Genomic DNA, 13,809 nt, shown 5'->3' with positions numbered 1-13,809 from the left:
CTCGATGTGCAACGCTTTTCGGTAGCTACACGCTCGTCCGCGTAGGCGGAACATAACAACGGTCGGACGAGATTAAATCCGCTATGAAGTCGATCGCCGCGGCACGGCGGGGCAATAATTTTTAACGGTACCGCGACTCCGATTTTACCGCGAGCGAGTGCGCGCCGCGATATTTTATTACCACTTCGGCAAACAAGCTCTTGGGCACTGCCGTTGGCGCTGGCTCGGCTGCGCTGCTACATGAATGCACCTAGACTCACGGGCACGGCTTTGTCGCAGCGAAAGTTTTGCCGATGTCAGAGAACTTTCGGTGAACTTCCGCACGCCGTTGGATCGTGTTCCTGGATCGTCGAACCATCTAATAGACTTACACTTACACGCGCACGCGAGCTCATGCGCGCGCGCGCGCGCGCGCGAGTAGTTTCGCCTGGGCAGGGTATAGCGGGTAAGAGCAGCAGAGTAGCTCCGGCCAGGGTTGACGCTTAGGTGGTTCCTACGACAGGCGGCTAGTTTCTGCAATGCTGTAAACGATGCCAGTAGATGGCACGTAAGCATACAATAGCAGTGGCAAGCCTGCTGTCGATAGTGCTGGATTGTGCACCGTGTCTAATAAGCGTTTGTCGCGCGTAGACGGAATTCAAATGCAGGTCCCACGGGCGTGTTGATTCCAACAGCGGGGGAGGTGCATTTTCCAGAATTGCGGCACCAGCTGCGTGGATGTGGAGACGTTGGCGGAAACGTACGGCACACGGACTGCGATGTCGACGCCGCTGCGTTCTCTATCCTTGGGGTCATTAAATGTACCGGCGCGCCTCACCCACACGCCCGTTTTCACTCGCGTTCGCGCACCCCAAGAAGGAAACTCGAATTAGGAAAACTGAAGTAGGTCTAATGGGAGCTCGGGAACACACAACGGGAACAATTATCGAAGCTCCATCGGCCTCAAAGACGTGATATCGTTCGCAACACGTCTTCGCGAATTACCGCTGGTCCGTGCCAGTCTCTCTTCACTTTTGTGTTTACGACTCGTCGTCCAAAGGGCGGACCTTCTTTTGTCGAACTTCTCTCTAAATTTCTTGGGGTGAAATCTCACTCCGAGTGAGTGAAAATTCACTCGAGACGTGAAAATGCTTTCACTTGGAATCACGAGGGTGAGAATGTTTAATTGAAACTTTGAGTGGATTATTGATTTGTGTGAATTGATGTTTCAATTGATTTGAGTGAATTTGTTTTTGCGAGACGTCGGAGTGCATCAGGTTCATTCTTTAGTTTCGAATGAAAATGTTCATCTCAACCGTTCAGAATGGACTGTTTCACTCAATTTGACTAAGAAGTTACTGGAATTCGAGTGAGTCATCTGCCATACTACTTTTCAGGTAGAATTTCACTTGAAGGAATGTAGGGAGTTCCTTCTTCACGCGAACATGACTGACGCGGATCGACAGGTCCATTTGATGTGATCGCAGTTACATTGTATGTTGCATTTTTTCCGACTGAAAAGCACGATGTATCTTAAAATGTAATATTAGAATGCATAATAATAATTATTATTATTATATATATAACTATATATATATATATTCGCGACGTATTATTCGAAAGCATAAGTAACAAGCTGCGCAAACGTAAGCTGCCGCCCGTTTACATTTTGGCGTTGAACGTCGCCGGGGGGCAGAACAGGGGTCGAGAGTTAGCGGCGCGACGTGTAAACGCGCGCACCCTGGAAATTTGCAAGTAAATGGCAATTAATCAGTGTCCGTATGAATGGCCCGTTGCCGTTAATTTGTCATTTCATGCCGCGACAATTTGCATACGGCTGTCCGTCGGTCATCGAATTCGCTACTGTTGCGCCACGCGCATACTACAGTCACCGTCGGCTCCTCGCTAAATACCCTCATTTACGTCAGGAGTTCTTAATATCGTTCGTGTAGAGGAAAATTCCTTTTAGGATCCATTCAGGATCATGATTTCTTTGACGTCAGAAACGCTATGAAATCCCCTGTTCTTATAGTATTCTCCCTTCTTATAAAGAGATTTTTCTTGTTTCTTACTTTTGCGAAAAATATAGAATATTTGGAGATACAAATTTCTCCATATTTTCATCTATTTATAACGTTTAAATAGCATTTCACGCGATTAAGACCAGATATATCGAAATCGTATCTCACCGATTTCTTTATTATTATTGAATATAAACATTTAACAATATAGAAAAAAGAAGAAATAAATCAGCACCGAGAAATATAAATAAAATATTTTCAGGGAGTATCTTATTTTGTGTGTGTGTATGTATGTGTGTGTGTGTGTGTATATGTTGCAAATATTTTAAAAAATTAGGTATGACTTGGAGGATTATTAGGATTTTGGCAACTCTCCTTTAAATCTGTCTATGATATTGCAGTTGATAATTGCTAATATTCGCTCGACAATTCGCTTGTTTTGATGATGATACTGCGCTACGAAAAGTCGGATGTGTGATTAATGGAAGAAGAAGATAGCGGAAGAAATACAACGTAAAGTTCTGCTTCTACATACGTTGAGTTTCTTCTACGTCGTTCGTCTTTGGGAAGGTTTCAATACTTTTTAGTTCAAAGGGGACTCTCTTTCCACGCTACGTCGCTGTCGCCATCCGCGTCGATGGCGAAGAAAATTTCGGAATACCTCGAAACTTTATCGGAGCTCTTTCTGTTAGCTCGAAGCGCGAAAAGCGCTATCCGCGGCACATGAACGGTTTCCCTCGCTCGAAAACTTTTATTTCGCCATTTCACCGGCATAGACTACAGAAAAATCGAGAAAAAACGTGCGGCGAGGGCAAAAAGAGGTATATGCGGAGATTCGTCACCCCTTCAATGTCGACTACTTCGGTACGCGAATTCCGGACTGCATGATATTTTACCATAAAAAAATACGCAAATTTCAGGCGATATATCGTTTATAATTTATAATATGGCGCTCACAAGAGAATTATTTATTTTCTATATACTGTATTATTCTCCTCTAAATGCTCACAGTAACAATATTTACACTATATTACGAAAATTCTACTGTAACTATACGACTAATACTTTTAAAAATGAGAATTATACTTTCGGTTAAATTCCTTTATTATATTTTTCCATAGAAAGCTTAAACACTTAAAGAAGTGCACTCGCTCATGCACACAAATTCATAGAAGATATTAATGAGTTTCAAGAGTTAACAAAAATCAAATTATCCTATTTTTATCAATCTATATTTTATTTTTAGATATTCTATCTTTCCATATTCTATTTTTCCATGCTTTGTCATCTGCATAGAAAGAGAGGGAGAGAGAAAGAGAAGGAAAAAACTACAGAGAGTGCATGACACATCTTCCCGTTCATTATTTCCATGTTGTTTTCTCCTTTTGTCTACATTAAACACAATATTGTCAATGGAGAGAGTTCATGCGGATTTCTTTTGTCCAGAGAAAATGGTGGATATATATTTAAGAAAAGTGTATGCGCGTGGATGTCGGTCCCTGGAACTTCCGATGAATCGGCGGGTTCGGTTTAGCGAACTGTGGAAGTGAATTTCTTCTTATTCCGAAGTATTCGACTGTCGTCCTATGGTGTACGCTCAAGATCGATTCCTGCCGTTTCCACTGTTGACTACGAATGCATTCGATGTAAAATGCAGAAAACGATCAGCGTGGTATATCGTACGAATAGCGGAATGCCAAGAGAGAGAGAGAGAGAGAGAGAGAGAGAGAGAGAGAGAGAGAGAGAGAGAAGAAGAAGGGAGAGGGAGAGATTTCAGAGTTTGGGCTTGAGAATTTATGGAAATGTATTTTTCCACACGGAATGCGAGTGTTGGCGCATGTGGTGACATGCATTTTTGTCCGTTTCCTTGCAATCGCGAATATGTTATCAGCTTACCGTGAAATTATTAAAATATATCAGATCACCAACTAACTTATATCCAGCCTGTAAAAATCGACAAAACGTATTGGATCTATTAATGCTCCATTTTCGTTTTCCAAAAGTATATCAACACTGATTATTGTAATACGAGGATAACCCGGTATATACGAAAATTTGTTCTTTATTCAGGGGACTGGAGGATCAGATTGCCTGAAAATCGTGCTTGTTCTTTCACAATGTTTTATGACAAACTGAATGAATATGCGAAAGTGTTATTTTGACGTGTATTTATATTGGGAGTACAAATAAGTCTCCGCCGTTTGACAAAAGATGGCCCCACCAGTAAGTTATTGTTGAAATTGTCAGATGTAAAACGTCATATCGTAAGGTTGGACATCTGGCAACACCATAACCTTGAAATATTAGCGATTTTGTATCAACATCACATAATTTTTTTCGTGCGAAAATGTCGAGTTTTGAGCCGAATAAGCGTCATTTGTGGGAACTTTTGATTTACTTCTTTAATTTGAAGAAATTTGCAGCTGAGGCGCATCGATTGCTTGTAGAAGCATATGGTGAGGCTGCTTTAAGTGAGAGAAGTTGTCGTGAGTGGTTTCAAAAGTTTAAGAACGGTGAGTTTGACATCGAAGACAAAGAACGTAGCGGAAGACCGAAAGTGTACGAAGACGCGGAATTGGAAGCATTATTGAAGGAAGATTCGTGCCAAACGTAAGAAGAATTTGCACTTACATTAGGAGTGACTCAACAAGCAATTTCACATCGTTTAAAATCGTTGGGAATGATTCAAAAGCAAGGAAATTGGGTTCCATATGAACTGAAGCCGAGAAACGTTGAACGCCGAGTTTGCACATGTGAAATGCTGCTTGCCAGGCATAAACGAAAGGGTTTTTTGCATCGTATAGTCACTGGTGATGAAAAATGGATCCACTACGATAACCCAAAGAAGAGGAAATCATGGGGACCATGCTTCAACATCGACAGCCAAGCCGAATATTCATGGAAAAAAACTCATGTTGTGTATTTGTTGGGATCAGCTTGGTGTCGTGTATTATGAGTTGCTCAAACCGAACGAAACCATTACTGGGGCTCTCTACCGAACACAATTGATGAGATTGAGCCGAGCACTCAAGGAAAAACGCGCCCACTACTACTCCAGACACGACAAAATTATTCTTCTGCATGATAATACTCGTCTACATGTTGCGGCGCCGGTCCAAACCTACTTGGAAACACTCAATTGGGAAGTTTTACCTCACCCGCCGTATTCACCAGACATTGCTCCCTCTGACTATCACTTGTTTCGATCGATGACGCACGGCCTGTCTGAGCAGCACATCATATGAAGATACTAAAAATTGGGTCGATTCGTGGATAGCCTCAAAAGATGAAGCGTTCTTCCGACGCGGTATCCGTATGCTGCCAGAAAGATAGGAAAAAGTAGTGGCTAGCGATGGACAATACTTTGAATAAAACATAAGTTATACCGTTCTTTCACAATAAATGCTCAATTTTTTATAAAAAACGGCGGAGACTTATTTGTACTCCCAATACGACATATAAAGAGAAGAAAAATATTTGATAATTAAATACTTAATATAAGTGTATGGTACATGCAGTTAAAATATATTTCGTTTTTCTTTTCAAGGTTGTCATTTTGCAGTGATGTCTTTACTCTCGGTGGTTCAATTAAGCTGAGTTTTAGGTAGAAAATTTCCGTAAGCTTATCGTTATCGTGTGAACCACTATAATATAAATAGTAAAAGTTAACAAAATTGCAAATATCTTAATGGAATATTATTAAATTTTCGGTTCTTTTATAGTAAAAAAAATTAATATTTTAAAATTAAATATTTTAATATTTTCATGAGTTTGTCAGTGGTTCATACGATAATAAGCTTATGGAAATTTTTTACCTAAAATTCAGTTTGATTGAACCACCGAGAGTCAAGATATTACTGCAAAATAACCACCTTGTAAAGAAAAACGAAATATATTTTAACTGCATGTACCATACACTTATACTGAGTATTTCATCATCAAAATTATATTTTTCTTCTCTTTATATGTTATATAAATACACGTCAAAATAACATTTTCACATATTCATTTAGTTTGTCATAAAAAATTGTGAAAGAACAAGCACGATTTTCAGGCAATCTGACTCTCCAGTCCGCTTAAGAACAAATTTATTAATGAAACAATCTTCTCACGAAAGTTGAAGATGTTAGAAGTTTCGGTGTCACGTATCCTTTAAAAGGTTTTGTACGCAGAGTGTATAAATTGTCGAGTTAATTTTCATTTCCCGTAACTGTTTGCGTGCATAAGCATAAACCGTCCTTCTTATGTTGCTTTTTGTGAGAATATTTTGCGCGGTGCATTTTCATGTACGTTAAATCCTTGTAATAAGTAATGCGGTAAATTAATATTTTTTGTTGTTGTCTACGTTTCTGCGTAAAGCTGGACTTTGTTACAACAACCTGCTTTTTAAATCGTTTAAAAAGCGGAAAATAATAATTCATTTTTCCGCGCGCGCAGAGAAAGATTTCTTAGTTCAACCAACTACAACGTTCCGTTTTGAACTCATTAATAAACATATGCACACCAATTAATACAATTAGAAATGATTGCATTATCATTTACACGCATGATTTATTCATTAATGCAGCTATTCATTTGCGCATATATATGTTTGAGCGGAATATATTAATCTTGAAGAGTAAACGCGCGCGCGATGTGATTAATACAAGGGACATTAATATCCTTTCACATTGAAATAATTTCGGCCATTGAATACAGGCTGCGCCGCAAAATGTCCGTTCTGCGTAAGGTCCTCAACTCGACGCCGTAAATTATGATATAGCGAGACAGGGATCGGCGAAACAGTCTGGGAGTGAGTTGTAACAGGAAACACACGCACTTTCCAACTTGATTATATTGTCTTCGTCCTGATATATGCCGCTCAACACAGTCCAATTTACGTCACCTGTGCTCATGAGAAGATCCATTTTTTATGAAAATACCTTTTCATCAAAAGTTGCTCGTTATATCCGCAGCGTATAATCAAACAGCGTGATAAACTGCTGCATTATTCGAATCCACAGTGTTTAGACGGGTAATGTCATACATGTTAACGGTGTTGCGCACTTGACGATACGTTCAAATGAATTGATATTATAAACAGCCGCAGGTGTATGCCGCAATATGTATATATATATATTCATGAATATATATTATGAATATATATGACGTCGTATCGGTCATACTATAGTCGCCCGCGTGCAAACGTAGATAAAATCTACGTCGAAATGCTAAAATACGCGTAGCACCACTCTAACGCGCAATCTCGCCCGCTATCAGTTTAATCGATTCCGCTTAATGTGTCCGTTACTTTCGGCAATTTTGCGTTACATTAAATTAATTAATTCCATTATCGGCAATCGGAGGACGGACGCGCGCGGAAATCGTTGCACTCTATTTGCAATGGCACGCATAATTCCGGCTTACTTCCGCTAATGAAGGAGCTCTGTACACGTGTACACAATTGTCGATACCGATGTTGATCCTCAAATAATATCGACAACGCGGCCGACCCTTGCTTGCGGATCGATTTCGGCGAAACGCGCGCGTGACTCTCGAATTCGTTCAGTCAATTTCGCACGGCGTGATTTCGACACGCGCGAACGAGAGAAGGGCGGTGGACGGTGGCACGGCAAATTATTGTCGTACCGGCGATAATTGAGCACAGCCACCTAATAAACCGCGTTCGGATCGTCGACTCTTCGCGGGTGGCTTGGGTCGAGGCAATTACAAAGGCGACTAGCAGCGGGCCAACGCCCGGGCCGGCGTATACCGCGGAAACGACGCATCAGCCAGTTTGCAGTAACTGGTATAACGTTTACGCTAGAAATTAATGCCGGCAACTCGAATGGACTCGCAGCCCTCGCGGACAGGAAGTAATCGCATCGGGGGCGACGGCTAAGCCGGAAAGTTCATTCGATAATAACGCGCTCTCGCGCGACGAAGTGTTATTGCTGAAGTTAATTTATGGATCGACGAGACACGTTTGGAACTTTATTGGAGGAACTTCGTTGCCTCGTAGCTATGTTGCGTTACGTTGCGTTGCTTGCTTGCTTGCTTGCTTGTTCACCCGACGGTGCGCACACCGAAAACGAAGACTGAACACGCGCGTATCCTGAACTTTACGATAAAGTTAATTACGCGGGACACGAAATTTCGCGTTTTATGCTAACGTGCCACGGTGAAGGATCGACGCGAATTTTACGGACAGGAGCGAGCTATTTTTTTCTCAATCAACAAAGCGAGTGCCATGAGCTGGTGTGGTGCACTGAGAAAAAAATATTTTGTACTTATAACCATAATCACACAGAGGAAAATAATTACTATAAATTATAGCCAAAAGAATCATTTTTTAAATTAGATTCTACTATAATGCTCATGATAACCACTTTATATGCGTGATACTACTAGTATTTCATTGAAAAAAAATATGGTTAGGTCTAAAAATAACTATAATTTTAGTTAGATCAACCATTTTTTTCTCTCAATGTATGCTACCGATGCTCCAACTCTGAAGAATTAGACAGCAAATTTCCTTCGCGGAGTTACGATTACAAATACGCTCCATGAATATTGACAACTTGCTCACTCGCAACTTGTCGACACATCTCACCACTTTGCGCACGAAAAAGTTTGCGTGAGACGTATAATAGTCGTCGGCACCGGGGTGTCCCATACTTTACAACTCCACTCTAATTTACAGATCAAACATCAGAGTATTAGTAACACAAACTTCGTCGCTCTTGCCGTATGTCGAGCGAATGTTACTTGGATGCTCGCTTATCGCGATTGTGGATCACTAATCCGCGAAATGATACACGGCGGAATAGTAAATCTGAAGTTGAGGAGGGGCTGTCGCGTTATTTTATACTTGCATGAATATAATTACAGAAGCTATCAGCCATAACTGCCGTGTGCTAGAAGCCGGCGAAAACTTGCCCAATCTCCCGCTAGTCGGTGGCAAAGGTAGAGAGAGGTGGCTTCAAAGTAAAGAGCTCGCTCATGCGGCGAGGACGGAAATATTGACGCAACATGACGGCGTAGAGTTGACGGCGTAGAGTCATGCGGGAGTCAGATTGCAATCGCGAGTGCGTCGTGGTTATCGACAAGTTGCTCATTCGCGTCCCGGGCTGCGCGCCCGGCTTGTCTTTAACGAGGAACTTTGCGGAAGACGCGGGTAGAAACGCGCGCGCGACAAGTTTCCGCGACGGGAAAGGTGACGGCGGTGGTGGCGGTGGTGGCGGTGGCGACGGCGGCGGCGGCGGTCGCCCCGGCCTCGATACTCTCGGAAGAAAATCCGGAAAATCGAGGCGCGTATTCCGCAGGCAATCACGTCGCGCCGTATACCAACCGCGACCCCTAACAAGCCGAATCGGGTCCTTTCGAGTGGCTTCCTCGAGGCAGATATCGCGTCGCACACGGGCGCACACACCGCGAAGAATTTCGCGTCCCGGGGCAGAAATTCCCGGGTCTGTCTTGTTCCACGGCGACGTTAAACCACAAGCACAGCGCACGTAGACGCACGCAAGTAGTCATGGCGCTTATATATTCAGACACGCGCCGCGCCGTGCACGGTGAAGTTTGCCGAACAGCTGTGCGAAAATGTATCGTCGTTATTTGTTTCTTCTTCGTAGTTCCTTCCTGCAGTTTCTTGCGGCCGCCTTGGGCGCGTTCGGCGTGTCCAATTCGCGCAGATAAGCCGTACCGGCTAACACGAACGACCCTGAGGAAAAAGTTACAGGCGTGTCGCCTGAAACCCACGCGGAACGCTAAGAAAAGTTAGCAAGAGAAAGGTGCCGCTGTGCTTTCTGCCCTCGATGCCTCGCTCTGCTTGTTGTTACAGGTCGATTTGAACGGTCTTCATCATTTTACGTGCTTTACTCATCAATGGAAAAGTTAACCGCGCTGATTTCATCCGCTTGAACAAAGAAGTTTTCCGTGTTACCGCAAGAATCGAATTAATCTCATCATTACAATTCGATCTCTTTGCCTTTTCCGTGATTTCTTCAAATTGCGAGAAGAAATGCGTCAATTTTTCCGTAGGCTTATCGTGTCACGTAACGCACATTTGAGGGATATCGTCGATGATTAATTTGGGTATCTATAAGGGTATAAATTTTTTGCGCACAGCCTACATGATATGTCGGTTGCATTGTATCGTGATAGTAACTTCCATTTTCGATCGGTTCGCCGTCGGTTCTCAATATCGCTATACGGACGGCTTAATGAAATTTTCGAGGGTTTCGATTCTGCCATAAATTTCTATCGCCGACAGCGATCTCGTTCGCTGATACACAAAACCGGACAAAGTCGACGCGGAGTCGAGCGAGGCGACTCGTAACTTCATTCTGGGCTCATCGTAATTCAGCCCGCGCGTGCGACCCTATTTTCGTCGCAATGATTAAGATCGCCGATTTATTTTATAGATTTATATCCGCGCGCGAAGAAAGCTCTCAAACGTCCTCCACGTAACTCACTATTTCGGGACACTTTCTGCAACAACTTTCACAGTTTATCTGCGGATTTCCGTTGTGCCTTTCCATAGCGAGCGTAAGTCCCGCTATAAGCTTCCGAACATTACTTTAAACATTAACATCATCTGACCAATGGCCGAGCGTCCGGAGGGGAAGTACCTTAACGGCTATAATTGCCTTAACACATGAAGTTATACCATTCTGGAAAGCACTATGACTTGCTTATGGCACACCAAGTGTCATATATACTCTAGTATCATAATTAAAGTCACCTAGTACAATTTTCAACCTTATATGCATGTATATGCGAGGTTGTAAATCGCAATAGGAAACCTCAGTAAATTAATGTTAAGGGATGTATCATGTTCAGTGCATATTTTAGGATGATACAACTTTGTACGTTGAACAATAAAGTACCCAATTACTGACGTCTTATTGGTCATCGATACTTTACAAAAAATCTGATTTTTTATGCGACTAGAATTGTTACTTCTCTCTCTCTCTCTCTCTCTCTCCCTCCTCCTCTCTCTCCCTCCCTCTCTCTCTCTCTCTTGCCTGCACTCAGTTATCCCAAAAGACAACTTCGCAACTTTAGAAAAACCAACCTTTTCTAAAGCCAATGACTAAGGAGGGATCAATAAATGGGATGCTTCACTCTATCTAATTTTTTCACGAGTCTCCCCGATATCTCGAAATGCACGTATGTGACTCACCTCGGAAAAATGTAGTCTCGTACATACACCGTGAACTTATTCGACTAACCTCTCTCCTCCTCTCCTCCCGCCCCTTCGTCGTATCTCTACGTCATCCAATTCCCATCGTCCGCGATGGCGCGAGAACTGTTCGAGCAAAAGCGACCGGGTAAATATCTTGCAGTGACGGTAAACGAAATTGAATAAACATTTTTCAGCAAATAGAGCCGACAATGGTACGAATTTAAAAGTCGCTGAGACGAGCACAGGTGGTTCCCCTGTCGCTGGAAAAAGCGCCGAACGGAAAAATTGCATTTCGCTTCCCCTTCGCTCCTCTTCTCTTCACATTTCGTTCCTCCCTTGCACATTTTTCGCTCCGCCGTCCCCTCCGCCTCTACTCCACTCACTCTCTTCGTCCGCCCGAAACCTCCGAGCTCAACTCTGTTCACTCGCACTCGCGAGAACCACCATCCCCTTCCCCCCAGAAAGCTCCACGTCCGTGATCGTCGACGACGAAGCCGTCGGTGATGTAATCGACTTTTGCGCTGGTTATCCTTCGATTCTCGCTGCGAATTGGTTATAAATGCTAATGTACGAGTCAGCTGTGACGCAATCTCTGTGAAATAACGCCGCGACGTGAAACATGTGATTTTAAATTGACGAAAGTCCGGGATATATATCGGCATGCGCAGCCACGGATGGAGTATTTCGCTGGGGTAAAATCGCCGTGGAAATTTTTACGATGACGCGCACGTCCGACTTCGCTCCTACATCGCATCTAGTTTCAGCCACTTTGTCCTGTCTATTATTATCAAACACAATTCCAAGACGTGGTCAGTATTTTCTTCTTTTTTTTTTTTTATGTTGCCACACATGTGTCATCTCTGTGTGTATTCAAAGACATTCTATTTGAGCACCTGATCGATACGCAAGTAAACTTATGAAAAAAAATCGAGGTCAGTTCTCTCTCAAGGCATGTCTTTATCATTCTTAGCGTGCAGCGGCGGTGGACATTTGTCACGCGCCAACGATCGCGCGGTCTTACCATCACCCGAACGATCCATAAACTCAAGGAGGATAGGAACGATTATTTACAATAAACAATAAATAAAGGCGGGCAATAACGCTGCCGGCGTATCAGTTGTTTGCGAGGATGCCCGCGACGTCAGAAACGAGAGCTCGTAAATAAGTCGTAAAAAAGGAAAAAGAAAGAAAGAGAAGGGAGAAAGACTGCAGATCGAGACGAAAGGAAGAGAGATCAGATCCGATTTACGATCGGCGGCCTGGGCTGGCAGTTTGTTCCGCGGCGAGATCGTTTCTTCGCCACAAAGAAAGAGAGAGAGAGAGTGCAACGATCGATCACGTCAAACGATAAATTAGCGTCGAGTTAGTATCCGACGTGTTTATTTCGGTCATGTCGCGCGCGATTGCGATTGTCTGCTAGTTGTCTGGTTTATATAAAGTCGCGCATTACGCGCGTATTTAGACGGCGGCGAATAACCAGCGGAGGGTCAATTCTAGGCGATATTCCGCCATTACAGTCGTTTTACTTTCCCTCGTCGTTATTCTAAGTTTGAATATTTTCTGGCTGCTGTTATAGCGCCACTGTTGCGGCACTTACGCTCAAACTAACTTCTGAAACGCATAATTAACAGATTTCATCCGATTACGAGGAGGACATTGCGTTTGTGGTCGACGCGACACTGAAGTGGCGTTTATCTGGTAACTACGCGGCGTGTATGCGCCTGTTTAAGCTGGAAACGCTCGAGAAACATCACGTCCGAGAGATGTGACACCGGCGCGAGGTGTCAAAGCGACATTACTCTGTGTTTTAATATGAGAAAATGTTGTGCCACGCTTTTACCGCGCGGGCTACCCGTCGTCAATTTGCGCTTTGTGTACGCGCATTCAGTGTACCGCAAGAAGCGTCTCACTAAGCGCGCGGTGGTGAACTCTTGGATTTGGTTATTGTGCACTTTCAGATCTGGCCAAGATTTGAAAGTACAAAGCAATCAGATCCGAGAGTTCATTGAGCGCTCAGTGAGAGCGACGGTTGTAGCAACGGGTACATCCAATGCAAATGGTTTTCCATGAAAGTTTCAAATCCGACCCGTTAGCTGGGTATCCTTCTGAAACCCGAGTCTTAAATCACGCTTGGAGGATAAAGAAGCCGGTGTCGCGGATCGGTTGATCTTGCTATGCATTTATGGATGTCGAATGTACGGGGAAAGCAATATTTTCCGCGCTGGATCCATCGTCGTTGACTCGATCCCGCGGTCTCGTCTTGTCTCGTCTCGTCCCTCGACCTGTCCCTCCTTTTTTGTACTTCCGGTAATGGTAGAGTCTACCATGATCGTCGATTATTGTCCCCGCTGGAAAGCTCCAGGTGACCGAGTAAAGTGCACAGGAAAACACGTAGCGTGGAAGTTCTCCGCGATTTCCCCCAGGGCCCTCGAATAATTCTATGTCGAAAGTCCTTCTGGAATTCAACCGTCTTTCTTAGAACGTCGAAACAGTCACGGACGAGCAACGTCGATGCCCGGATTCTCACTCTTATCCCGGTTGGGAATAAAACTCGTCTGAGTGTATTGAATTCTTCGATGATATTGTGAAAGCACCAATGTCCTCCGTGACGTGGCGTTCGACAATTCGTTGGGCTGCCTC

The 13,809-nt window shown here is 43.5% G+C and overlaps 1 protein-coding gene across 4 annotated transcripts in view; it reads left to right on the top strand.

Moving 5' to 3' along the window:
* Positions 1-13,809, top strand: part of LOC116849647 (TWiK family of potassium channels protein 18-like) — a 155,493-nt gene that overhangs the window by 72,128 nt on the left and 69,556 nt on the right. The gene's annotated exons all lie outside the window — the stretch shown is intronic.

The sequence above is a fragment of the Odontomachus brunneus genome, unplaced genomic scaffold (assembly GCF_010583005.1).
Source record: "Odontomachus brunneus isolate Ranch 3 - 2012 unplaced genomic scaffold, Obru_v1 Obru_scaffold_122, whole genome shotgun sequence".
In the NCBI taxonomy this organism is placed as follows: domain Eukaryota; kingdom Metazoa; phylum Arthropoda; class Insecta; order Hymenoptera; family Formicidae; genus Odontomachus; species Odontomachus brunneus.
The sequence above is the reverse complement of the archived record's forward strand: the minus strand, read 5'-3'. Positions and strand labels throughout refer to the sequence as shown.